The sequence below is a fragment of the Hippoglossus stenolepis genome, chromosome 18, assembly GCF_022539355.2.
Source record: "Hippoglossus stenolepis isolate QCI-W04-F060 chromosome 18, HSTE1.2, whole genome shotgun sequence".
NCBI lineage: Eukaryota > Metazoa > Chordata > Actinopteri > Pleuronectiformes > Pleuronectidae > Hippoglossus > Hippoglossus stenolepis.
The window spans coordinates 7,019,659-7,046,920 of record NC_061500.1 but is presented as its reverse complement, the minus strand read 5'-3'; the positions used below and the strand labels follow the sequence as shown (position 1 = coordinate 7,046,920).

General features: G+C 41.1%; 1 protein-coding gene and 1 long non-coding RNA gene across 15 annotated transcripts in view; both read left to right on the top strand.

The window, feature by feature from the left end:
- The first annotated feature begins 463 nt into the window (after positions 1-463).
- On the top strand, positions 464-11,358 carry LOC124855070. The gene is made up of 4 exons (XR_007034997.1): positions 464-642; positions 972-1,084; positions 3,729-3,872; positions 11,221-11,358. It is a non-coding gene; the product is annotated as an uncharacterized LOC124855070 (long non-coding RNA).
- Positions 11,359-17,020: 5,662 nt separating this feature from the next.
- Positions 17,021-27,262, top strand: part of rimbp2a (RIMS binding protein 2a) — a 44,214-nt gene continuing 33,972 nt past the window's right edge. For 3 of the 14 annotated variants that reach the window (XM_035141653.2, XM_047344574.1, XM_035141652.2), the window contains exon 1: positions 17,022-17,248. The gene's annotated coding sequence lies outside the window, so the exon portion shown is untranslated. Of the gene's footprint in view, positions 17,249-27,262 lie in introns of all 14 variants that reach the window. The other 11 variants (XM_047344571.1, XM_047344569.1, XM_047344570.1 and 8 more) reach the window with 6 other exon arrangements.

The window sequence follows — 27,262 nt, the reverse complement described above, 5'->3', positions numbered from 1 at the left end:
CTGGTTTATTGTTTTGTGACACATTCATGACACATTCCCTGTCAGTCTCTGCTCAGGCAGCAGCAACAACAACAGCAGCCTGTTCAGCTAAAAAAAAACTAAACTCAAATACTAACACATTTGATGAGATAAAGGAAGAGTTGGACTTCTGATTAGACAGTGTACAAGAAATATGATTTGAAATGAAGATGTAGTGTGTTTACATAAAATTTGAAAAGCTAATCAGATTTGAAGTGAATATATAGTGTAGGCTATTTATATTAAATGATTAATATAGATACATAATTAAATGTATATAAAATAGTAAAAGCTAATCTAATTTGAAATGAATATATAATGTACTGTATGCATATCAAATCATAATAGCTCCTCCCACCACGAGTGCAACATCTAAATAAGGAAGTCAGGAGACCGTTTGCGCATGCGCACTTCTCAGAGGAGCTAATTGGACACAGTGGAAACACCTGTGCTGCTTCCGTGTGGCGCCACTTTAAGTTTTAGTTTCGCCCCAAAACAAAGTGATAAAGTTTAATTTGACTAACTATGGACGTTAGTTTATCTGAAGGTACCAGAGTTAGAAGAACTCATGGAGAATCTCCACACCGTGAAGACGCCACTTCTCTCCTCCCACCATGATCTCAGGTGAGAGTTTGGTTGAGGCTCACACGCTCTTTTTTAAATTTTCCGTCCCCTCGTGTGCAGTTCACATTCCATCCTCTCGCTAAATGACCATATGGCCACACAGCAGGCGGCCCCGTGAGAGCAGGAGGAAATAAATCGGAATCACTGCTTTGTAAAAAAGAGCAAAGTCATAGCAGGGAGAAGCTGTCCAGTTAAATCCAGACCGACGAGGAGCGACGCACATTTGCAGCCATGGAAGCCAGAGAGGCTGCAGCTCAGCTCAGCTGTTTGTAACACTATGAGTTATAGTCTATTTTCTTTTTTTAATATTGATGTAGGTTTATTTTTAGTATCACAGATGGAGAGATGGCACCAGACTCTGCCAAAACTGTGAAGGTGAGGATGCTGTGGAAGAGAGGATCACTGTGATGAGCAGAGGAGCTGACAAACATCACTTAGACAGGTAATCATCTTTTTAATTATTTTGCATGACAAGATACTCCAACCATTACATCTTAAGATATACCTCTCCCTCCAAAACTGCAGTTCTTCAAAGTTTTCTGTACACTTGCTGAAACTTGTCCACAATGTTCATTCTATGTGTTAAGGAAATATTTGTTTTTGGTCAAGTTTGTTAATTTAGGTCTATTATTTTTCAACCCAGGATGATGGAACATAGTTAACCCACAGGAAGATCTAAGTCCACCACATATTGTTAAAATACAGAGTCCCCTTTTCTCTAGTGCAGTTTATTGGATCCGAGGTTGAGTTGAGGTGAATTAATAGTTTCCGCATCTGCCAGCCCGCTTGGGTCTGCATGAGTTCGCTATGGTCCTCGTCATGTAATTGTTGACATCCACAGCTTTCACTCAAAACCCTGCGCTCGCACTCAAATAGGCCCTGCTTGTGCTTAGATTTGCTCTGGTTGTTCTCACACTATGGGCTTTCACTCAGATGTTTTGTTGCTTGGAGAGATTTCCTGCACTCCAGCTCCAGCTTTTCTCCTCACACTCACTCTGCTTCTCTGTGCGTGTGAAACATCTTTCTCTCGGATTTCTCCGAAACGTGATATCGGTACATCCTGCTCTCAAACCACGCTCTTGAACAAAGATGGGACGGAAAAGGAACATAATACTTCTGCTTAAACTTAATTCCTCCACCCTGCAAGATTTCCCTCACATCATGAATCTCTTTACTCTAAATGGAGTTTGGTGCAGGGATCCAAAACCACTCACATCTGCCACTGAGTATATCATTTAGTGCAAGCTCTTTTTATTTTGTGGAACATTTTATAATTTGTTTAAAAATAATGATGCCATTAGTGGACTCCACTTGTCCCTGTGCCATGTAAAATGATATCGCTCTTTAATTAGCTACGACTAATTAGAGCTCAAGTGCAAATAGTTCAACAATAAAGAGACGTTTGCTCAGAGTCAAGCTGAGTCGACTACGCTGGGGTCACAGCAGTAATCTGCCGATGTCTTCTTCAGAGGGAGATGACAAACTAAAACAAAGCAGCCATATTGTGACATTAATCACAGTAATGGATTGATAGATTAATTAATAGGTAGATGGCAAATGAGAGAACCCATTCAGGCCTGGATAATGACGTAGGCACGGCTCTCTCCGCTCACTTTGATAAATCTGTGAGCGAGGCAGAGAGAGGGAGCTTTGGCCGCTCTGCAGGTTCACGAAGGTCTTGGCAGGACGGGACATTTCTGCATATATCCACAGGACTCCCCGAGTTTTGTTGTTGTGTCTGTCTTCCTCCTCCACAGTCCCCTGCGAGGAAATAGAAGCTGTCCAAGGTGAGTCAGCACGGAGAAGCTGCCTGAGCATTTGGCTGAGGCTCAAAGAGAGGAAGGACACGAAGGATGATTGATTTCACATTTTTATTCTGCTACTAATGAGGACAAAGCAAATCACTCTTATTCCTTTTGTCCATTAATTATTGATATTTTGTTGCTGATAGTCGCGAGAAATCTCAGCTCAGTTTACGCTTTATTATACATATAATTTTAGTTTATTTTAAAAGAACTGCTTGACTGAAATCAGCTGTTGAGTATTTATTATGATGCAGCGGTGGAGTCGGATGAGTCAAATCTCCTGAAGTACAAGCAGCATTAACCTTCTTAACCGTGTGTGTGTAACTTGTGCATAGTTACTGTGAATCTGGGTATCCCTGTGTGTGAGTGCGTGTGTGTGCGTGTGTGTTTGCAGAAAGGTACAAACAGGTCAACATAGATGGGGGGGGATTTGAGGACTGATAAAAGCTGATGTTTTTTCCACGCTTCCCTCCCCTGTCATTATTTTGTTGTGACACAGTAATCCTCTCTTATGTAACTGAGTGGAGCTCACTCGCCCTCTCTGTGATCACACGCATACACACAGGGGCACATATATGAACTTATTAATCATCCCACTCTGCACCTGCCAATACATGAAGGTGATGTGATAAAGGGCGGAAAAGTGATTTTACTCAACTATATGTGGCAGATTTTGGTAAGAATAATTAAGTTAGAAGAACAAGTAAACTGAGACTTTAAATGACAGAAGTCAACAGTAAGTATCAAAGAGCCACATTTGTTAGTTCTGTGAACGACAATATCCCATTTATTATTCTTTCATTCAGTTATTGACACATTTAATTTCTTTTGTAAGTGCAGTTCCATTTTTCTGTTGTATTGAAATCTGTTGTCATTTTAGAATTTGGAAGGTTGGCAACAGTGGAATGAGATTAAATGTCTCATTTGAATGAAAACAAATCTTTTATTGTAATTTGATTGAACAACCAACTGAAGGAATTGACACAATTGGTGGAAGGATGCAGTCTGGTTCAGGGAAGAATTTAATACATTTTGTTGTGGATCAAAGAATTATTTGTTGTTTTTTAAGGTTTTTTTCATTCTCCATGTATTTGCACAGTGCAGTAGTTTTGCTAAATTAAAATTTAATGAATATGTATTAATTGTACATTCGGTTTGTTTTGTTTTTACGTATGGCCGTGGTTAATTAAGTGCACAGTTTGTGTGTGGAGGTGTGAGGAGAGTGTGAAGTTTACAGTGTGGCCTCAGTGTGTGTAATGTCTGGTTGTGTGGGTTTTGCAGGTGATAATGCGGGATCACACGTCTGGTGCTAATGTGGAGGAGCTGCTGAGACAGTCTCAGATGGAGCTGCAGTGGATCCAGAGACAGCTGGCCATGATCGCTGCCAGAAACGTACACCATCATCACCTGCACAGCAAGGCCAAGGTACTGTGGTACCACACACTGCAGGCCTGTGTTACTACTACTGCTACTACAGCTAAGTCTAATTCAGAAACATTTTACATAATGGGTGAGCTTGTAAAATGAAGCGTAGCATTGAGTCAGAAGCTGAACGTAAGCTGTGTATTGGCTGCATCAGTGATTCATAAGCTTAAATACATGGTTGATAACCGATTAGATATTAATCTAAGGCAGAAGGCCTTTAATGGTAAATACCACCTCATATTCCATTTGAGCAATCTGTCAGTTACATTTAAAATATGAACCATTTATAATCATGTCCACTGTGTATGGGTTTGTGTTCCTACAATCCTGAAACTAACATAAAACTGATGTGCTGTTGCTGCAAGGAGGGAATCTGGGGATTCAAACTTATGAATTGTACTCAGAAAGAAAGTAACATCTGCTCGGTCTAATCTGATTTTCATTACACATCATTGTGACGTAACATGAGAGAACTCTTTTTAGAGATATGCGCTGTTCTCCACAGTTTGTCTCTCCATTATATCACAGAACTTGAGTCATGCAATGCCCGGTATTGTGTGATGTGCATTTTTTTTTTATTACATACATCAAACCTGTATGAATCATAAAAATAAGAGCTACATAAATTCTAGCATTACTAGAAAGAACTTAAACATTTTCTATAGCACGGGTGACAATGATCTTATGTTGAATTGCATTGCTGGAAAAGTCTCTTCTGGATTTGTTTTGTGGACAATCATCAGTGTTATTGGTGAATGTTGTTTAATCTCATTCCAGCTGTGCACAGTGGTTAAGTTTTGTGTGTAAACACAAATCCATTGTTTTCAATCATCTGTTACCTTACCTGACCCTAACAAATGTTCACCTGCCTGCTGTTTTTAACTCTTCCTGTGATGCCAGGTTTTTGGGAGCTTTGATGAAAACTAAAACATTGTTTCCCGATTTAGTTTGGTTGCCCCGAACTAAGCATTGAATTCTACTTGTAAAGTAGTAAATAATATGCGTAAATAGGCTGTACATCCATGCAAATTTAAGAAAAATTTGAAAAAATCCTTCAATTCCACCGCGTTGAGAACGAGACTAGGCCGTGATGTGGCTCAAAGCTAACGGCTTGTTTAAATAGTTAAATGACTCTTTGCCTTCAGCTATTTGCATATTTAAAGGGGTCACTGCATATTTCTGCCCAATCCAGTTTGCATCTGCTCCTGAACAGCGGTCTCACAGGGCTTCATATCATGCCTGGAAACCAATTCACTGTGAGAGTAATGCATCTACCGTAAGGATGGGAACAGACAGTGAGCGAGCGTTGCTAGGGAACAGAGTGGAACAGAGCGTGTGTTCTGCTTTCCTCTCCTCGCTCTCCCCACACTTAGTGTCTCTCTCTTTCTGTCCTCTCCTCCGTCCTGTGCCCCCGTCCCAGTGTTTAACGGAGAGCGGCGACTGACGGGACGCACTGAGCCACTGCTGCTGATGTAACCTCACTAAAACTACCGCACTGATTTAATTTGAGTCCCCTGATCTGGGATTTAGAGAAGGTGAAGAGAGCAAAGGGATGCTTGTACGCGAAGCCTGTCCAGGAACATGATGGCGTGGATTTGATTTCATGCCAGTGGAAAGTTAAATTACAAGTCGTGATGCGAGGAAGAAGCAAACGACTGAAATTTAGTGAGAGATAAAGGAGATTTATATCTACAAATGTAAGATGGAGAGATGTATTGATCCCTGCTTCTGTCAGCAAAACAGAAAATCATTATCTCTGTCGGCGTAAGACACGGGGATGTTGAAACGTGCTCTGCTCTGCTTTGGGAATATATCCAGAGAGAAATCTTTCATCTATGATATGATTTGCACGTCATCACTCAACAGACTCTCACAGCCCGTTTAATTGAAAGCTATCACGTTTGCCTGTGTGCTTTTTTTTCCTTTTTTTCTCCTTCCTGGATGTGTGACGTTTCTGGCCAGTCGAAAGGCCGTGCACACGTCTGCGTATGAGCGAGACAAAAATAAGGGAGGGGGTGAATTTAAAGCACGACTGGAGGCAGGAGAGAAGGCGTTAACACATTCAAGGATGGAACCGGGGGAAGTGTGTGAGAGTCACGTGAAGCCACTGTTGCTGTTTCTGCTCTCACTGTGAGGGTGAGACCTCCAGTCTGCTACAGCTGCGACCAGGCAAGCTGTTAAAGCTGCAGAGTGGAAACGCCGATTGCGACAGCACACATAGGCACGCATACGCCGGCGTACACGTACACACACACACACACACGGACGTGTTGCCTCCGCCTTCAATGCCAGCTTGTGATGTGACGTGAAGGGAGGAGAGTCATTTTGGGACAAAGTGGGTGCTGCCTTTAAGGTAGGGACATCGTTATTATTTGTATCAGCGAAAACGTTGTCCCACACCCTCTTTTTAAAAGAGATTTATGTAGCGGATTTTTTATGACTCAACAGACACCAATGATGCATTTGATGCTACTGCAGCTGCTGTGATTCTCTATATGATTCATCTTGGGATACATGAAACAACATGTATTCACTGTTAGGAGCAGTGGCTGGTGAGTGACAGTGATTTTATTTCCCTCCTGAGTAGTTAAGTGTAAATTTATAGCGCTCTGTCTGAATCCCCCTCTATGTTAAATCGAACCCTTACACTGGACAGGCATCGTTTTATAAGCTAGGAAGGATTGATTTTATTTTGTTAAATCTGTTTTAATGGCAGGTCAGTAGATGGACAAACCACGGCTGAGTGCATCAGTATTTCACTCACACACCAGATGGCGTTAGGACAATCTCTTTAAATTGCACCTAGTCAGAATAAGATTACCTTTGGGTATCCTGGTGGCTTGGTTGACTGAGCACATGCCACTTAACCACAATGCCCTTGGTTCAAATCCAGCCACCACATGCTGCCTTCCTAATCCATTCTACTGTGTCCCTCCACCATAAGTCATCCGACGAAGCAGAAACGCCATACAAATACTAGAAAATAAAGATAGTATTTAGTGAGCTGATGAATAAATAGACACATTTGTCTGTCATGGTGAATTAAAAATCTGTAGCTATTAATTACTGCAAAAGTGGAAAGGGGCCTTACCGTGCAGTAAAAAGCCCCTATTACATAATTATATGCTGTAAGATCTTAATAGCTACCCACATTATCAGCTTTACTTAATAAACTGTTGCCCCAGCCTCCACTTGTTTCCACAGCCATGTTTGAAATGGATTATTCATTCAGCGTTTTCCACCATTCAGATATTAACTTCCCTGTATGTTTTTATCTCTGCTGGGAAATATATTTCTACATCTGATGTTATCAAAGAATAAATAAGTTTGCGTAGTCATTTATATTTGGAGGAAGCACAATTCAATAATAGTCTTAGATATGTTCAAATATAATGTGCAACTTCTTAAAAATGTTTAGGTATCATTCCTCTCATTCTACGTCCATCACCCATGCATAGTTTGTAATGTTTGCATTGTAGTAACTGAAAACTAGTCTGTAAACACCCTGGTCAGAATATATCTTGGTACACTCTCCTTGGCTGTGGAGAAGACAGTGGATACCTACTGTCTCTGCTTGTAGTGTAGTGGTGTTTGATGGGTTATTCTAGATGTGGCTACTTAACTTTATTTTCACTCATGGTGAAGTGTAAGTAATTATGGGACTCGGATAGTCTTTTTATATCTATCATACTTGACATGGGTCTTAAATGTCATTCATAAAAAGTCTTGAATTGAACCTGTTAATCTGCAGAAAGAATGCTGCTCTTGTGATTTATCTTAAATACTGTACATGTATGCAAGTGTTTTTGTGAAATGCAGTAAAGTAATAGGGACTTGTATTAGCCCAGGTCAAAGCCCTTGTGTCTGGTCCGCTGCCTCTGAGCTGACACCTGGGGCTGTTCATGGTGTTGACCTCTGTATTCTTCACGGAAGGAAATAAAACATCTTGCATTGAAATTAAAACATTGAATTGAAATGTCCACCTAGCAGTAGCTGTGCTGAGTAACCTATCGTTTCCATTATTGTGAACTAATTTGTTGGACAAGCATTTTGAGTGGAGGTTCTCTCAAACATTTTTCACATGGCTTTATTTGAGTCTTAGACTGGCTTGGAAGTCGGTCTCCATTAGAGGCCGGCAAATCCCTTCATTGTTTGTAAAATGATGTTGACGTTCTTACCTCCAGTCAAAACCTCATTTGTTGCTCAAATAATCTTCTACGAGTCAAAATTTGATGTAAGTTCGAAAACACCTTTTTAATAAAAAAAAACAAACAACAGACGCATATTTATTATGACTGGAAATGGGGAGTAAGCAAACTTTAATAAACTGCTCGGCATCTCTGACTCAAAGCAACTTATACGTTTTTTTTGTAAAAGATGTTTGCAAGGAAATGATTACTTTTTGTTTGTATGCTCGTCCCACTGTGAATATGAAAAGAAAAACCTAATAATAAACTAAGAGTCAAGGTATCTGCCACAGCGTGTAGCTCTGCAACAGAATTTTCTGGATGGCCATCAAGCCTATAAACAAATTATAATGCCCAGTATAATAAAGAAATTATAACAGTCAGGATGTATTTGCAAGATTTGTAGTTTTTAATAATGAAAATACTTGTAGTACACCTACTACCTGTCCACACTGAATTAAAAGGCTGGCTTTCCAGAAGTGTTTGAAAAGTGCTGAATGGCCTGGAAATATCACTCTGCAACTTTCCCTCTGTCGCTTTTAATCCCTCAGCTTCTGGCTCACATTCAGCAGGAGGTGATGTCAGAATTGCCTGTGTCGCACGAGTGCGTCACGATTCCCATCTTTGACGCAGCTCCTGTCAGAGCAGCTTTGGCAGCTCCCTCGGTACAAGGATGACGTCTCCGGCGTGGACGCCACAATTAGGGCCTTCTGCGATTCAGGAGCGGTTGCAGTTGCAGCCTCCAGATTTGGGCCATTACTCATCCTGACTGACTGATTTGGGCACTGAACTTTATCATGTCTAACCAAAGCCCTTTTCACAGCCTGTTTAAGGCAGTATAATGTTGCACCTTTATTCCGCCTCGCCATTCTGTACAAACAGAAGAGGTAGATATCTGTGTTAAAGGGACACATCCTGCTCCTATATCTGTATACGTTTAAAATCGCTCACAGGATCAGCGTTATGCTGCCTTGTTTGGTTCAGTGTAAACAATAGATTTTTTTTTTTTTATAAAGATCGACGACTTGACTGTTTCCCAAAAGTCGAGCCAAAGTGGCTCGCTGCAGAAGAGGTCATAGATCTCGCCTCTTATGGGACATAGACTAAACTAAAGTCAAAGTATAGTAAACTATCTTTTTTCCAGTAATTTGGGTTTTAATTGGCTATTTGATGCTATAAAAAACAGGATGAAACCTCATGATTGACAGCTGAGACTTACTCACAATTGGTTGAGCGTGGACCTCGATATCATGGCTCCATCTCCCGATCTACACTGTGCAGACTTTGACTCCAACTGAACAAGATGGCAGCGATTGTATCTGGGATATTTTGGCTTCATGTCTGAATAGTGGCAGGAAGTAGAGACGTGTCATCCATTTTATGTTGTAAACGAGCAAAGGCAAACAACAATATGATGGATTTTTGTATAAATTTAGCTTAAAATGGCTTCATTTATTACCTGTGTCAATCTTTTATGAACATTCGGGTATTTTTCTGGTCTACTTTACTTATAAATCAATTCTCACAAGGATATCTATGTGCCCTAATATCTCCCTTTATAACTAAATGTGTGTGAAAGACCAACAGGAGGGGTTGGCATGTCTATCCATCCATTTTTGGAAAGTCCAGCATGTTACACTGGTGGGTCTGTCTGAGGGCTTGTCTGCTTGGCAGCTCTGCTGTATTAGCAGGTGGATCTGGCTGTCTTTCTGTCTGCTTGGCAGGTTCATCATACTGGCTTTACTAGCTTTTTCTGTCAGGGTAAACTGATATCTTGCCTGGAAATTTGTTTTTTAGTATTTGTTTTGTGGAGGAGGGCAGTCTGGCTCGCATTCATAGGATCTGGTTGTTTGATGTGCGAGTTCTTTTGTGGACCTGACACGATACCAAATGTTCTGTTAACATGCTAATTGATATATTAGAATAATAAACTGCTGTTGGAGCCATCTGTTGGACTGTCAGGTTACTGTTGGACTGTTACTGCAAGTAAAAGTGCTCAAAAGGAACAATGGACTGACTCTTTTACCCTCTCCTTAATTTTCCTCTCAATGGAAAAGGGTAATTCAGAGGGAAAAAGTGAGTGAGGGCAGGGGATTTCAGATTGTAGCTCTGCAAATGGTTCCCATTTCATGCATTTATATCACTCAAAGCAGACTAAAGTGGAGCATCAAATTCAATTTTTAGATTAACTTGGGGAGGAGTTATTTTTTTTTTTTTTTTGCTGACACAAAACGGAAAAGTGCATCCTTTTATCCTAGAGGGGGATGTTTTAATTTCTGGTTGCACAGGCAGAGTTGCTTGTCCTAAATCAGCTTCCTCCTCACCAATCCCTCTGTTATCTGCAACACAACAAGTGCAGTCATATTCCAAAACAACTGTGAAAAGTGGCATGAAGGAAAGACTAACTTGAGCAATAAAAGATAATCTTCTCCCTAACCCCTCGCGTGAAGCTTCCAGCCTGCCTCTTGCAGATATGCAGTTTATTTCCATGGAGAATTCAAGCGAGTGAAAATGCATTTTCAAAAGACGACTCCACTCCATCAAGGAAATTTCGAAGGAGAAAAACACTGACTGGCAATTTCCTCTGAGCTTCCAAACTTGTTGCAGTAGCGGCTTCATTTTAAAGTCTGTTAATCTTTTTCTTGGGTCTGACCCCGCAGGATGGAACTAATACCAGAGTACATCAATGTAAGCAAGATTGACAGGAGCCCTATGTCCTTTTTTATGACTTCTGCCAAGGAGGTAATGTTTTCTACTGTTTGTTAGTTAGCAGGATTATGCAAAAACTTAGGCATATTGCCTTGTACTTTTATACAAATATTCAAGGTCCCCAGAGGACAAATTCTAATGGGTTCGATGATCCTCTTGACTTTTTCTATTTGCATTTATAAAGTGAAATATCTTTAGGAAATAATTGTAAATTTATTTTGCTAAGTTGCAAAATTTTAACGGGCTAAAATGCTAAACCAAGATGGTGAACAGGGGCACGTTATACCTGTTTAGCATTAGTCATTGTGAGCATGTTATTGTGCTGACATTAGCATTTCATACTCAGTAAGTACAACCTCAAAATTCCATTAGCATGGCTGTATGAAATGTATAATGTTGCAAATTTTTGCAATTTCTTATGATAATAATACATATTTAATTTTGTCTTCCAGTTAAGGTATGAGGTTTCATCCCAGCAAGCTACCGGCCACTCGGTCCAAACTGGGAACCGTTTTCGACTGCTGGAGGAGAGAAACCGAGCTCTGAAGCTTGAAGTCACCACGCTTCGCCAAGAAAAGCTGCAATATAGGAAACTGGTAAACTTCCTACTTTTGGCCAGACACTCGCTTCTATTTCTGAGCCACTCTTGGCTGTTCAAACACTCCCCATCTGATAGGACTGTTTTATTGCCTGCAAACACCAGATGAAAATGATGCGAGCACAATATACATATTTACTGATAACTCCCCTCCATATTGGAAACTATTAAGATTTTCTTAGCATGTCAGTGTCACCATACTCCCTACAGCAGCTTATATTCTTCAAGGATTCAACTGTTAACTCACATATACGCACACACTTGTTGTTGCTCTTGCAGACACGTGGTCATGTGCAATGTGGTGTAAAATGGATGAGTAGGGGCGTGTCGCTTGGTCTGTAGATCTTGCACGGGGGTGTGTGTGTTTTCAGTGCCACATATATTTGTTTGGCCTGTATGTTCATGCGTGCATTTGTGTGTATATAGTGATTTCCTATGGAGGCCTCCCCCAGGTAGTCTCGGATGGCAAGGCGTGTGAGCCGTTGTCTTGGCAACACGCCCATTTGTGGACAGACTGGCAGAGGGGAACTGACGGAGTATAATGGCTGCTTCAGTTGACTAGAAATTATTTCCAGTTTCATTGAAGGAAAGCTACTATTTATAAAACCTTATATTGACAGTGTATTGACACTTCTCCTCCGTGATGTGGTGTGTACAGCGGTTCATATTTGAAACACTAGTATGGACAGAGACCAAATCAACATGTGTAAAACGGAGAAACGTTAACAGTTGAAATTCCTGGGTTTCTGACACTATAAGATCAACTGTATTCTACACTGTTGCTGTAAAATCTCTCCGTCGCCATTGTGCAACTCGCCTTTGGCTCTTGGTCTCATGTTGGCATCATGACGGTGCGTCTCTGTCTCTGTTACATATGGTGAGAATGAGTAAATCACAATTTCTAATAAGGTTGCAAAACATGCTTGAGTAACACACTGACTCATGATTTAATGCCGGATGTATCACGACTGGCTGTTGCTCACTGTTATGTCACTATGACTTTGTGATTAGTCACTAGGTCATCAGTTAACACCTGCTTATTCACAGTCACCACAAATATTCACAGATATGCTGCTAAATTTAACATGCACGGAAAAAAACGACATTACACATCCATGCGTCTGAAAGCAGAACAGTACCTTTTTCTGATTCTCAAGATTTTTTTTTTCCATGAATTGAATCGTGATGAGTCATACATTAGTTTGAGCATTACTTATGCATGTGCCCTATTTATAGTGTTAACCGTAATCTAGCTGCAGCATGAGGGTTAGTATATGATCACAGCATCTTTTAAATATTTTAATGCTATATGTTAGAGCATGAGGTAGTAAGTATTTTCACCTCATGCCTGTTTTATATTAAGACAAGAGTGCTAGACCAGGCGTTCAGCTAAAAGCCTAAAATCTACCACCTCAAACTCTTGCATTTAATCGTTGTCAAGTCACTGAGGATGATATTCATGGGGCATTTCAGCCACATTCTCCTGTCAGTTTCTTCCATTTCATTTATTTTGCTATGAAAAATGGCAAGTAAACGCACTGAGAAGGTGGACTTCCTAGAATAAAAAAAGAAAAGCGTTGCCTGGAAACAATCTCTGATGGACAGTTGAAGAAAGGTACCGTAGGTAAAGAATGACCTTCTGTGTGCTGTGTGACTGCTGCTAAAAGGCTGCAGCTGTCTCCTTGGACACCGATCCCTATGGCAACAATTGTGTGCCGCTAGCAGCTGGCCCACTCAGATGAGAGGCCTCATGATGATATGGGCTGTCCCAGCGCAAAGGGGGACAACGTCTAATCAATAATCCCTAATAGCTGTGTTGTCTCAGCTGACCCAGTAATCTCCGTTTTTAACTCCCCCCTGATCAAAGAAGCACAGACCAGCCAGGGTTAATAATAGTCCAGTGTAGTGTGACACAATTCAGCTGGAATAATGTCGCCACCACCCACAGGCTAGTCAGAAAATTCACTTTGTTTTGACTCGTGTGGCTATTTTAACAACAGATATCAGACGGGGCGTGTTTAGGCTGAGCTTTCTATTCTTTCCTTAATTGGGTTTATCTCAGTGCTCTTTCTTTTCCACAGTCCATTGCAATAGTCACATGACTGACAGACCCCTGAAGACACCATTAGTTTCCAGCTGTCTTGATTGCTTGTCCACCTGTGCCTTTTAGAAATAGTGAAGAAGCCAATAACAACTATCTTTGAAAACTCTGTGAAACGCTCCTAGTAATAAGCCTGGTGTGTTTCTTTCTTTCACCTGTATTTAATTTGACAAGTTTCGAATAATATTTAAAAATGACAAAATAATCACAAGTGAAACAAATGAGGGAAAATAATCTTCATCCAACTCTGAATATTCAGTTAGACATGCTAGTTAATCAGGTTTTTAAAACCCCCAAATCCCCTTTTAACTAAATTATAGATCCTTAAACTAATGTGTGGATCTGGCATCGAGGATTGTTATTATTATTATTATTATTACTATTATTACTATTATTACTATTATTACTACAGATTTTACAGATATTTGCCTATTTCACCTTTTTTCCCATAGAGAAACAACGAGGTCTAACCCATAGTCTCTGTGATCTATTAGATAACGGTACACAGCCGGCAGTAAGAACATGCTGGTAGATTAGTTTGCTTCGGGGTAGTGCTCGCTCGTACCGGTCCATCAAGTCTCCCATTTCTGAGCCTCTTTCATGCTTTTAGTTATTTTTTTTCTTGTACTCCATAGCTTTTACTTCTCTCACTCCTCCTCTGTTGCCTCACTCATAAATTTAAGTCTCCCCCTCTCTCCGCCATGTGTGTGTTTGTCTTCCCCTCTGTCTCCATCAGTCTCCTCTCCCTCCCCTCGTACTTCCTGTCCTAACCTCCTTACTTACCCACATCCAGGCAGATATGTGGACTCTGGCCACTGGTCTGGCCTGTGCAGCTTCATGTCTGCAGTAATTGACGCAGATTTGATGAACATCAGAGAGGGTCATGCCAACCCATGATTAAATTTCAGACATTTTTAAAGGGAGTTCAGTCCAGACGAATTTTCGAACTGAGTTAGACCTTCTTCCTGGGAGTGAGTGCATCATGTATAAATGATAACACCAGCATCATTCAAGTTTTCCATATGACTTTGCTAAAGTCTGATCGGCCATAGTTTCCCTCACAGACCCCGATAACGCTGTGCTTCATGCATAGTTTATTCACTTCTACAGTTATTGTACACTATACCCTTCTATTCTAACTGAATCAACCAATTTATTTAGATATAAAGTGGCGATAACATCTTTTCATGCTGCATTTGAGTGGAAAATTTCATAATCCACAATTACCACTGTGCCTCACAGTGCTGCCTCCTAGGGAACCACTGCTTTCTCAACATGTCTTTTTTGAGTAAATATTGGCAGAATTGGGTTAATATGAGCGATACAGAGATGCACAGCTGCATACATAACCACTGCCTTTATTTCAGAACAGAAAATGTTTGAAAACCCTTTGGAATGACCTGGTTTTGTACATTAATTGTCCTTGATATGTGATCTGATTTTTATTAAAGTCATAATAGACATGACACAAATGGCCGCAGTCCAACTTGTGAGAGCACTGAATCATATAAAACCCCCAAAATCGCACGGATAAACAAATTCTGGTGCCTCAAAATTTTAAATGTGCTAAAAATATTCCACTGTCAAAATGTAGGGCCCTTGTGGATTACTTGAAAATCCCCTTAACCAGCTTAAATAATTGTAGGGCCTATCTGTGGTGTACCCACTTTCACACTCACAAATACACATGCATGAGCACCCGCACATAAGCTGATGTCAATATGATATAATTACTCATTGTGACAAGCCAGTGTAGGCAGTGTTACAGCAAGTGTGTGCTGTGTTGTAGTTAAAGGCTAAAAGCTGTGAAACTGTTCGGATAAGAGCTGGAACAGAAAGGAAATGAATAATTGGCCGCATGGGAAAAAATTTGATCCTGGTTTTATACATGTGGAATCTAACCCAGAAACGTGTTTGGATTTTGTGTCTGTAAACTTTACATAAAAGCACCTTGATACAAAAATCTCTATCAGCAGGGTTCTGTATAAGCCTACAACTATGGGTGAAATTACAGAAGTGGAACAATAACACTCACTACCTGTAAAGTGGTTGTAGTGTAGTATTCCATAATCAAGAGAGAAGGCTGTGGTCGTTGTTTTGATGTCACAGGAGTTTCTTTATTTAGTAGCCACATTAGCAGCACGGCTTTGTGGACAATGGTGCTTTTGGTCTAGTTTGAAAAGTGAGAGATCAGAGTAATCCTCTGATCCTTCATGTAGCCTTACCATGAGGTTAAAATGTGCATCTTTAAGTGAACTGAATCTTAGTGGATGGAATACTACGATTTGCATTATTCCCTCAAGATGATTTGTAATAACTTTGGTGATCCTGTAACTTTTCCTCACCAGATCAAAATTCAAGTGTTCCCATTACACACAAAGAAAAACAAGAGGTTTTTCCATCATCCTCTGCTGCGCTTTGTTTTTTAACAAATGCTAACATGCTAAACTAAGATGGTGAACGTGAGCATATTTGTGAGCTTTTTAGAAAGCACAAAAAGTATTAGAACATCTGAGGAAACTTCCTCTTCTCTCATGTTGATCTGTATGTTATGAACATGTTTTCTCCACCCTAACCTCAATTTAATACATATTATTTTGTCATCAATCATTGTGTGTAATTTAATGTCCCAGCAAAATGTAAATTGCAGTATAGATTTTCCCAGGTCCTGAGTAAATTATATAAACAAATATAATGTGTTCCAATAAACGGCTTAATTGCTTTAGTACTGTGAGGAAAAGAGAGAAAAAATTATAATTATCTCCTTTGCTGACAAACAAAAGAATGAAAAAAGATATTAACACATCAAATATAAGTTGGGACTATTACTAATTGGACTATTATTCTACAACAGTTCAAATACAGCAACATTTATTAGAATAGACTGGGTTTAATTGAGCCGTCATTCTCCAGCTCAACTATTCTTCCCAAAATGTATTCAATGCGCAAGCAAAGAATGTAATATGCATTATTTACAGTAAATGGTGGTGATGAGGACACTGTGAAGGAATGGAGACCCAAATCATTTACAATCCAAGTAGATGCTAAAAAAGAAAACATTACAGACTCATTCAAATTTTCTTTTGACAAATGAAATGCTGAGCAAGGAAAAGAAGGAGGGTCTATGTGACAGCAGGCAGCATCACGCAGGCTCCTGTCATTTCACTCAATTTGGCAGACATGCTGGAAGGTCCAGACCGTGGTTGCACAGGGCGGCCTTCCAATAAACCATCTTTATTTGTAACCCACACTCCAAGATGTCTGTTTCCTATTGGCTGTGATGCCTTTTCGCCAAACAGTAGCCCACTGATGTGGCTGATGGTTGTAAGAGTGGAGCTGGCTGATTAATTCAACAGAGTGGATTTCCGCAGCTCACTGCACACGCGTACAGCGGGAGAGAGAAAGGAGGAAATTGAGCAGGGAAGAGAGAGAGAGAGAGGGAGGGAGGGAGGGAGAGAGAGCGTGGAAGAGAAAAGGAGAAAATGATGCAGGAAGGGTGTTAAGGAGGAGGGTCTTTGGGGGTGGGGAGAGAGTGAGAGGAATGGGAGAGTAGGAAAGGGAGAGTGTGTGGAGAGGGGGCGGAGGAAAGAGAGCGAGAGAGAGAGAGACAGAGAGAGAGAGAGAGAGACGCAGGCCCCGGAGCTGCTACTGATGCTGCTGCAGCCGTTTGACAATTCCCCACCCAGAGAGAGCAAGGAAGAAGGGAGGAGATCAGAGCAAGGAGGAAGAAGGAGTAAGCAGCACCTCAGTCAAGATGCTCCTGTGTTAGCCAGCACACACGGTAAATACTAATCCTTTATCACCACTCTGCATCCTCTTTACTGCTGCTGTTTGTCTCCGCATCAGTGGCTCGGGTGTGTTACTGTTTGATTTAGCTCTGTGGAGTCCTATATATAGTGCAGAGGGTTAGCATAGCCAAGCAGCTGGGGAGAACCTGCCAGTGCAGCTGCTGCAGGAAGAGACGAACGTCCACAGAGAGGTGGAAACGAGAGGAGGATTTGTACATTTTGTCTCTTCCGGGACTTAATAAGGTTGGGAAAAAAAAAGAAGCAACATCCAGCTTCTGTGATTCTTGACTGAAGCAGAGCCACCTGTTTGGAGATGTGTGGGTGTGTGCGGTGTGTGTGTTGAGGGGTGGGGTTACGGTGAAAGGGCTTAATGGTGTGTTTGGCTTGATAAGGTTAGTATGTGCATGTGAGTATATTTGCATGGATTTCAAGAGTGTGCAATAGTGCTGCCTTTTCACTCCAGTCAAATTATGAATCTAACAGCCCCATGATGTGTGAATAGTCAATTATTCTTTTCTAAAATTACATATGTAGACACATGTTCGCATCATCTGTTAGCGACACAGGGAGCGAGACAAACGTGTGGCACTTTTAGCAAACAAATTGATTGTGTGTGTGTGTGTGTGTGTGTGTGTGTGTGTGTGTGTGTGTGTGTGTGTGTGTGTGTGTGTGTGTGTGTGTGTGTGTGTGTGTGTGTGTGTGTGTGTGTGTGTGTGTGTGTGTTTTGACGTTATTGGCTCGGTAACCTGAGCTTTTCCTGGTTCCTCCCTACTGAGGGGTTGCCAGGTGTTGATGATGAATATGAATCCACTCATGTTAGTAGAAGTATTGCAGAACCCAAATGCAGACTCACATAAAGGCAGGTAGGTACAGGGAGGGTAATTACTGCAATAAGCAAAAATGGGCAAGTTAAACCTGGGTAATTCGAACTAAGGGACCCGAAAACCAAAAGCAAAAACACATGGACAAGTAACTAAATGGATGCACAAGGGGAAACACCAGAAAACAGAACAGATGAACTGGCAAATGCATGAGGATAAGGGGTAATTACAGGTGGATCTGGGGAAAGTAATCAAGGCAGGGTAGGCAATCAAAAAGGAAAGGGAAGGAAGACAAACAACCGGACAAAAAAAGACTAGTAATTTCAAAATAAAAGAGGAAATGAATCAAACAGGGTTGTCTCAAAGGATTGATTCCAGATGTCCTAAACGAGAGTCAACAAGTCCATGGTAGAGGGTATCTAGAGGCTGGATCAACCGAGCAGGTCACTCAGGTGCCCCGAGCGCTTAGAAAGGACAGTCCAGAGGCCGGATCAGCAGCAGGTGCTCGCTAGGCCCCCCACTGAGGATCAGGAGCAGGTGTTGACTGGGCTAATGACTAGAAACCAGGAACACACTTAATGTTAGCAGGGACCCAATGCAGGAGCAGACAGACTGCCGACGCAGGAGCAGACAGGATGTCAGCCAGGGCACACAATTCGGGGTCCGGTGGGGCGTAGATCAAGGCCCCGGCCAGCTGAGGCTCTGTTTAGCTGGACAACTGAGTATTAGTGGAGCTGGGCAGCTTGGGGAGTTGATGTCTCTGTGACCCATCCTTCCTCCTTCGTGCTCAAAACTAAACCGGGGTGGTAGCTAGGTGAGTTCCCCCGAAAGGGGACTGCTCTAGGTCTTCTGGGTCAGGATTCAACAGGAAGTTGGTTGATGTCGGAGTAAGAACAGGCAGATGGCTAGCAGACTTGAATGCAGACCTAATTAGCAGGCCGGTCGACCACGAGGCTGACTGGGGAACTGGCTTGGATGTAGGCTGGAGACTGCAGTCTGTGTGCTAGTTGGCTTGGATGCACGCTGGAGGCTAGTATGCTTGGATATAGGCTGTAAACTAACAGCTCCGATAGTAGATGGTTGGGAAATAAATTGTTGGCTATCAGACTGGAACTGGAAATCAGGGATGTGTACAAACCTCTGGATCCAGTCAGACATGGAACTACATTAATCAACGTGGTCAGAAGAGCTTGTTGATGCTCCCAACATAAAACTCTAAACCACTCATGCTAAAGATGAGGTTGTATAAGTTTAAATGTGCTGGGTTCATTTCTTGGATCAGTTTATAGTGTTAAGGATTACAGAAGCCAAATGCAGACTCGCACAAATTCAGTCCGGTCCAGCGAAGGTAGCTACTTTAATAACCAATAACAGACTGAGCTGCAGATGGGTTGAAAAGCAGACGAGGTAAGCAAGCAAAGCTGTAGTTTAGAAAATCTAAACTCTGGTAATCTAGGCTCAGGCAGCAGGAACATGGACAAGTAGCTTAACGCAAGCACAAGGAAACATCAGATGAACTGATGACGAATAAGGGAACACAGAAACTTAAATACACAAGGAGGATGAGATGGGCCAATCAAAAAGGACAGGAAGTAAATTAACCAACAGACATAAAAGATGAGTCATTTCAAAATAAAACAGGAAACGTAATAAGTCCAGGCATATCAAGAGGGGCAGATTGTTACACATGGTTGAATGACACTTATTTATTGTTCTACCGTGCTAAATTGTGTGTACATGTGCATTGCATGGTGGTACACTGTATTTTGATGGGTTATTGGGTACATCCACACTAAATGAATGCAGTCAAATGCAACAGCCATTCCTTTGAACTTTACAAAGTTCAGTTTTGGTTGAAATTGTTTTGGAAAGTTGTTGATTCAACTTTATGTTCCAATAGTTTGATTCTGTTGAATTGCATGATGTTATAACAGTTCCTGTAAAACTCATTGCTTCCTGTGTGGAACATGCGCCTAAGCCAGGTGTGTATAACTCATTGGTGTCAATTAAAGTTTCAATGTGAGTTACATTTTTGTGAAAAGTTTGGAAGTATTTGACCAGGATGTAGTTTGAGCAAGTAAAACTTCAGCCTATATGTTGAATAACTAAAGCAACTGGGCAAGATTATGCAAAAAGGTTTGGTCACAGCATGAGAAGCTTTGCAGCACAAGAACTGACAGTAGAACATTTTCCTGTTTCATTGTAATCCTTTTATGGCAAGAAAACTTGGCCCTATCACAGTCTGCACATGGAGCATGTGTGACATTTGCAGAGACCCAGCACTTTGATGACATGAATGAAAGTATCAGGTTCGTAGCTGAAGCGAGGGACAAATCAAAGCTCTTTCTTTTCTGTCAGTCACTCAGTAATGGCTTTAATTTCTGTGTTTAATATTTGTGAGTTAAAATACATGCTTCAAACAAGTGTGTGTGCTTGTATGCATGTGAACAGGGTTCATATGTTTGAATGTATGGCTATGTGGGTGGGTGAGATACTTTGGAGAAATATGGCAGAGGAGAAAGGAAGAATTGTTGCACACAGACAATTCTGCTTCGTCTCATTTTGCAGCATTTTGCTCTGTATGACTGTTATCACTTTCTCTGTCTACCTACAATATTTCCTCTTTCCTCTCTGCGAAGGCACCACCAGGTTGTAAAATTTGAAGAATCCTTCACTCCTAATCTTGCTACTCTTTTACCACCTCCCTGTTTCTTCTTCTTCAACTACTTCTTCATCTTCATGCAGCAGACTGGTTGGCCGTGCCATCTGATGTTCAGTTGGAAGCCAGAGGGCAAGAAGGAGGGAGAGAGCGAGAGAGAGGGAGTGAGGAGGATAGGAGGAAATGAAACTTGTGTTTTCAGTCTCATGGCTGATTTCCTCGCTCCTCTCTTGAGATTATCGGGGAGTGTGGCAGCCAAAAGACGGCCTCCTTGACTAATCAAAAATGTTCCTGAGGACATACGAGCACTGCAATAATCCCTATAGTGACAGCCTCGCAGGGGCGTGGCAGCACATATCAATAAACACACAGGTACACTCACGTACTAACATATGCAGACAGCCTTTGTGTACTTTGCATCCACACAGATGCACATTTCCACAATTTTGCCAGCTTGCATGCCTTCATACACACTCCCCCACATTTTCAGTGTATTATTAACCTAGTGTATCCATGCATACTTACACTTAATGTACTTTGCAGCTCCATTTCCAACCCACATCCAATATAGTCCAGTTCTGTGCTTTGAATCACAAGTGTGGGTATTTTTATGTAGTATTTTATTTGCGCACTCACTGCTTTTCCTCAGTATATTAACTACTCATTCATGCTATAGGTTTAAATGGGGATTAAATCAGATCGCTTGTGTTTGCAACGCTTGAATGCGGGCTTGCATTCATACAACTCAACGGGCATCAGATTTGTTGGATATTATAGTTCATTGCTACTTTTTTTTTTATCATCCTCACACTCCACACCTGAAAGAACAGTTTCTATAGCAACCCCATCATCCCCTCCCCTCACCCCTGCCCCTGTTTTGTGCGTCTGTGTGAACACATGCCTGAATATGAGTGAGCGCTGTATTGATTGCCAGCATACACGCCATAAGTGTTGATGTCATCTTAGCCAACGGGGGTAGCAGAGAGGGAAACAATAAAGGAACATTTCCTCTTCACATTTCCTGGCAGCTTTTCAAGATACACAGAAGTTATATTAAAGGAAAGAGCACTGCAGAGGGAAAAGGCAGAAAGGGAGAGGGTGGGGCTGAGGAGGAAAGAGAAGGAACATCGGCTGTAAACAGATGTGTGATTGAAGTCTAATTACAAATACGGTTTAGTAAAGAATATCATGAGCAGCACTTAATCTCTCTTGTCATGCATGTGGTGCACTTTTCAAGTTATGTTTCCATCTCTTTAGGTAAATGGTTGCAGACGTACATTCACTTTAGCTGCTGATTCAGTATCTTTATGTTTGGCTCCTGTTGATATTCTTCACCTATATAAAACAAACATATTTTTAGATCAGTTTTCAGACTGTCGGGTTTTATGACACCGATTTCTTGTTCTTCTGCCATCTACATAATTTTCTTATCTCTAAAGTAAGGACAAGTGTAGAGAGTCCTCTGGATGATATCATTAAAGGACCGTGAGGCGTGAGCCATGCCTTACAGTGTTGTTTATACTTTTGGCACAGAGACAGGAATATGTGGCCGACCAAAATCTCCCCTTCATTTTATGGTTTTAATTCACAACGTAATTATGTAGTGTCAGGTAAGGTGAGCCCTCGAGCAAAGTAACCTGCTGAGAAAAGCCTGTTAAAGCTACGTCACTAATTGTCTCCAACTGTCCCCGGGAATTTTTTAGCTTGTCTTCTCACTCTCTCTCCTCCTTCCTTTTAAGCTTCCTTCTCTTCTCTTACTTAAATAGTACCCGTCTTTTGCCTGTGTTTTCTTCTCTTTTCTCTTTCTCTTCTCCCTTTCTCTTCTCTTCCTCTCTCTTCTCTAGTGCTCTCTCCATCCCTCATGATTTCTGTGTGGAAGGGGTTGAATGATTAAACCTAGGACAGAGGTGGACTGAACACCAGGGGGAAGCTGGATGGGAGGAAGAAAGAACGGAGGAAGGAGGTATAGAGGAGTGCACAATGTCAGGCCAGCCTGTTCGGATACAGATGACATGACAGCACCTGTGCTCCTGTAACTGTCACCTATTGCTCTGCGCCGCTGAGTCCGGCTCACTTGAGACCTAAAACTCGGTCATATAAGCATCTGCCATTACAGAAGCCATTATAGAATTGTCCCTATTTGTAACCTTTAGCAGAAATTCAAGCACCGACGTGAGATACAAATCGACAGGATGTTGTTCAGACATTTTTAATCTCTCGCAGACGTCTGTCTCGTAACGCTCAAAGTGCTGCTTTGTATTCTCTGTTCAAAGGCTGCAGATGTAGTCATGGTAGCAGGACGAGTTCTTTTTTTACATGTTGAACTGATGTTTCTCTGCTCACAAGAGGAATCAGTTAGTAATTTGGTGCTAATTTAGAGGTCATTGTAAGCAAGCACATAATGTAAGCAAAAAATGATAGTTGTATACAATTAAAACATTTGGATCAAAATGGCATTAAATACAAGAGCAACAAAAGAAATCAACAAAATGTGTAGGGCAAACAATATAAGTTTAAAAACACATATATATTTAAAACCTAAGCAACTTTTTTCAGCAAATGGAAACATGAATTAAAAACCATTTGAAAGCTTAAACCTTTGGCTTTAATTATAAATCCTTGCTTTTCCCTTGGAAACTGGATAAGAGTGGAAACAAGAATATCTATCCACATGTTGATACCTTTTTCATCTGCATTTTGCAATCCTGATGTGAATTTTAGCTACACCATTTAGATAGGGCACACATCTCATCAGACTCATTCATATGTTGCATCCAGCCTTAATAGTTTAAGCTGGATGAACTAACAGTGAGAGATGAACAATTCCCATGTTCGGGGGGCATGAAATTCTCAGTCTTCCTTCATTTGAGACAGAACCTCTGGGAGCATGTAGCTGCCAAATTCCTATGGGCACAACAGAACTGTACAATGTGTAGTTCATGAGTAAAACTAAAAAGGAAAATATTATAATGAATTCTAAACTCTGCTGCTAGTGGCTGCCAACAGAAAGAAGCTAACACAAATGTGATGTAAATGTAGAGTCAGTCTGCAGGATTTGGAAGCATCTGCTGATGAGTATAAAATTCAAAATTCAGGTTTTCAAGTGTTTACCATCGTAAAAATACCTAGTTTGTCCTTGCATGCCCCTTCTCTGTAATATGATATGCTACAGGTGCTATTTAATACAAAACTGTGTATTTAAGGATGGATCTAGATTTCTAAACCCAGTAGAAACCAGTAGTGAGGAAACCTCTGCTAAGGCTCTGCAAGTGTATTTCTAGCGTACTGTACATTTAAACAACTGTGCAATGGGGTCAGATGTAAATTATTTAGCACTTGTGCGGTATTTTTTTGCCGCAGATTGGGGTCATTTGAGTGTGTGTCTGTGCACATAATGATGCATGTGTGTGTGTGTGTGTGTGCCTAGGTGCATGTGAGAGTTTTATGGATTTCCTTGTGCTTGAGCATCTATATAGAGGCTTGTGCTCATGTGGGTGCACTTCCGAGCGTGGAGGTCCACCCAAGCATTATGTGAGCATGAAGGTCCATCCAAGCACATGTAATCCTTAACCAGCTCTTGGGCTCCTCATTAGCATCACACTGATCTTTCTCAGAACTTATTTTCCAGCCCTCTGATATTCTCTGTGTGGCCTGAGGGAATAATAGGTCCTGTTCACATCAAATGCGTTATGTCATCAATGTGACTGGAAGCTTTGCTGCCCACGACATCGCAGCCGTGTTTCACTCTCACTGCCTGCACCCACACTACATACATACAGCACACACACACAATTCAGTACACACACTTCCATGCTCTAATATTCCCTGTGGGGCATGTGTAGTCTCATGTTTCTTCCCTGAAGGGGCCTTCATATACAGTGCAGCTGGAGCACCTCCACATTTCACATGTAGTAAACAGTCAAAGTTGATATGCAGACATGGGCTCTCTTTATCACTGACCTTGTTCAGACTGGATCTAGCTTCACTTGGGACAGACTGCAGCTCGCATCTATTAACACTCTGAACCTCAAATATAATTTGTTAACTGTAGGAAATAAAAAGTGCAATGTTTGTCTATCACATACCCAAGTTGATAATCTTGCAAGAAACGGAGCGAAATCTTCCTCATACATGGGATCATATCATGAGGCAATCCAAGATGTACAGACGGAAGAGCCGCATTAAAATTCTGACAAACTTTTAGGACTAAAATCCAACAATGTGACAACTGCTAACTTCAACATCAACCACTCAGAAACATTAAATGGCACAGAATACATTACACAACTCACTTCATAAAATTGTCTTCTCAAGTTGCCTTTTGTCAGGAGACACAAACCATCTCCTCTTTGCTTTCTGATTGATAAAGTGTGCGATGGCCAAAGCTTGTTTATCGTTCATTGCACCATCTGACGAGCCTCAAAACTGACATCACACAGTCTCACACCGACAGTGATCAAGACAATCTCTCACAGTATGACATGCAGCCAAGACTGCGGTTACTGCACAAACCTCAAGGCTCAATCTGTTCATTAGATTTTCTGAATAATTACTCAAAGACATAATATTGAACAATTCTTCATCAAAATGTCTAAAAATGACAAGACCCTTGTTATACATTTTGTTGACTTGTGTACCTACATTATCCTAAATGTTTCCAACAATTTTTATTCAAGGTAACTGGACATTTCATTTTTGTCTGCTTTCAATTGCGTCATATACTTGTGACTTTGTCTGTCTCTGCCATAACTTCCATGGCAAACAATGTATTATACAATGAAAAAACACATTGTTAACCAGTCGGCTGTTTTTTCCTTCCACTGTTTGTATTGCTCACTCGTAATGATCACAATTATTCATTGTTGTTTGCTGCATAACATGAACTGAGCTTTAATACATGACCTCATCCATTAACATGATTTGCGCCTCAGTCACGTCAGGTACAGTTTCATCGGCAGTGGCGGCAACAACTCCCGGCATGAAACTAGCTCTTTTGTTATTGTTTTGATTGAGAGACCCCTGTGTGGTAAACTTATTTTTGTCAAATGGCAGAAAATTATGAATAATACCCACTACATAGTTCAAGAGACTAACATGACATACTGTCGTCATAACAAAACTCAAAGATGTAATGTGTATCACTGTAATTCTGCTTGAAATGAGGGTTGCTGTAGCTGTAGCCCCTGAGCAGCAGTGTGGAGTCAAATGCAAACACTGTATAAAGTGTATGTACTGTATGCGGACTACATCCAGGCAAGCACAAACATTATAGAAACTGTGCAGAGCTCAGGATGAGTAACAGGGGAAGTGACAGAGGAGGTCGAAGAGTGAGGTGAATGAGAATGTGTGTTACGTGGAGAAGTTAATCTCTCCTGACTGTAGCGCCGGCCTCTCCCTGCCGCTCCCCCGTCTTCTCCCTCCATAAAAGTCTGGACTGAAGTGTCTCCTGTACTGAGTAGCAGGCAGAGGAACACACACACACACACACACACACACACACACACACACACTACAACACACTACAACACACACACACACACTACAACACACACTACAACACACAACAACCGGGGGGTTTAAACAAAACATTAGCTGCTTGATTTTCAATAAAAAGAAGAGGTGAGCTTAAATCTACACTACATATCCCGTAAGGGTTTTATATATGCATGTATCTCAGATAAAATCTTGAGTATTTGCTTTTCAGCACAAAAGACTCCTCTGTACACTGATCCCTTCCCCAAAGATTTTGGATGTGCATTAAATTTTCTCTGCCACATTGACCTGACGCTGAGTCTTTTGTGTTTGAGACGATGTTAATATTAAATGTTTGTGTAGGCAGGGTTTCCGTTCAAGCTCCAGTTGATCCATATTATTAAACCTGCAGAAATGAGTCATGTATTTTATATTCAGACTTTAAATTTTTTTTCAAAGCTCTGTTTACATATCCACTACTAACAAGGGGATCCCTCAAATAATTAGGGTATTATACACTGTGAGAACTTCTGGTTTTAATCTGAGTGTGTTTGTCATGTGAGGTAATTTTTTGCCACATTAATATTTCTAAGGGATTTCAAATCTTTAGGATTCAGGCGAGAGGTCTGCAACACTGGATATGCAAGAGCTTACAGCGAATGTATGCCTCGAGATGCCAGTTATGCAAGGCATCAATATTGCACATACACACACGCACACACACTGAACTACAACTCACGCTTCACTATATCTGCATTAGGCACTGCCATCTGCGCCCACAGTTTACACTTACTGATGGCCTTGTAGGTCTTATGTCTGTGACGTGTGTCATTCTATATATATGTGTATGTGTGTATATATATATATATATATATACACATACACACATACATACATACATACATACACACACACACACACACACACACACATAAACAACTGTGCACACGCTACCATCAAAAATAGATTGGCAACTCATTTATGTTTTATGAATGAGGTACCTGTTGAGACACATGGGTGGCACAGGCGACAGGAATGTCAGCAGATAATGCGCT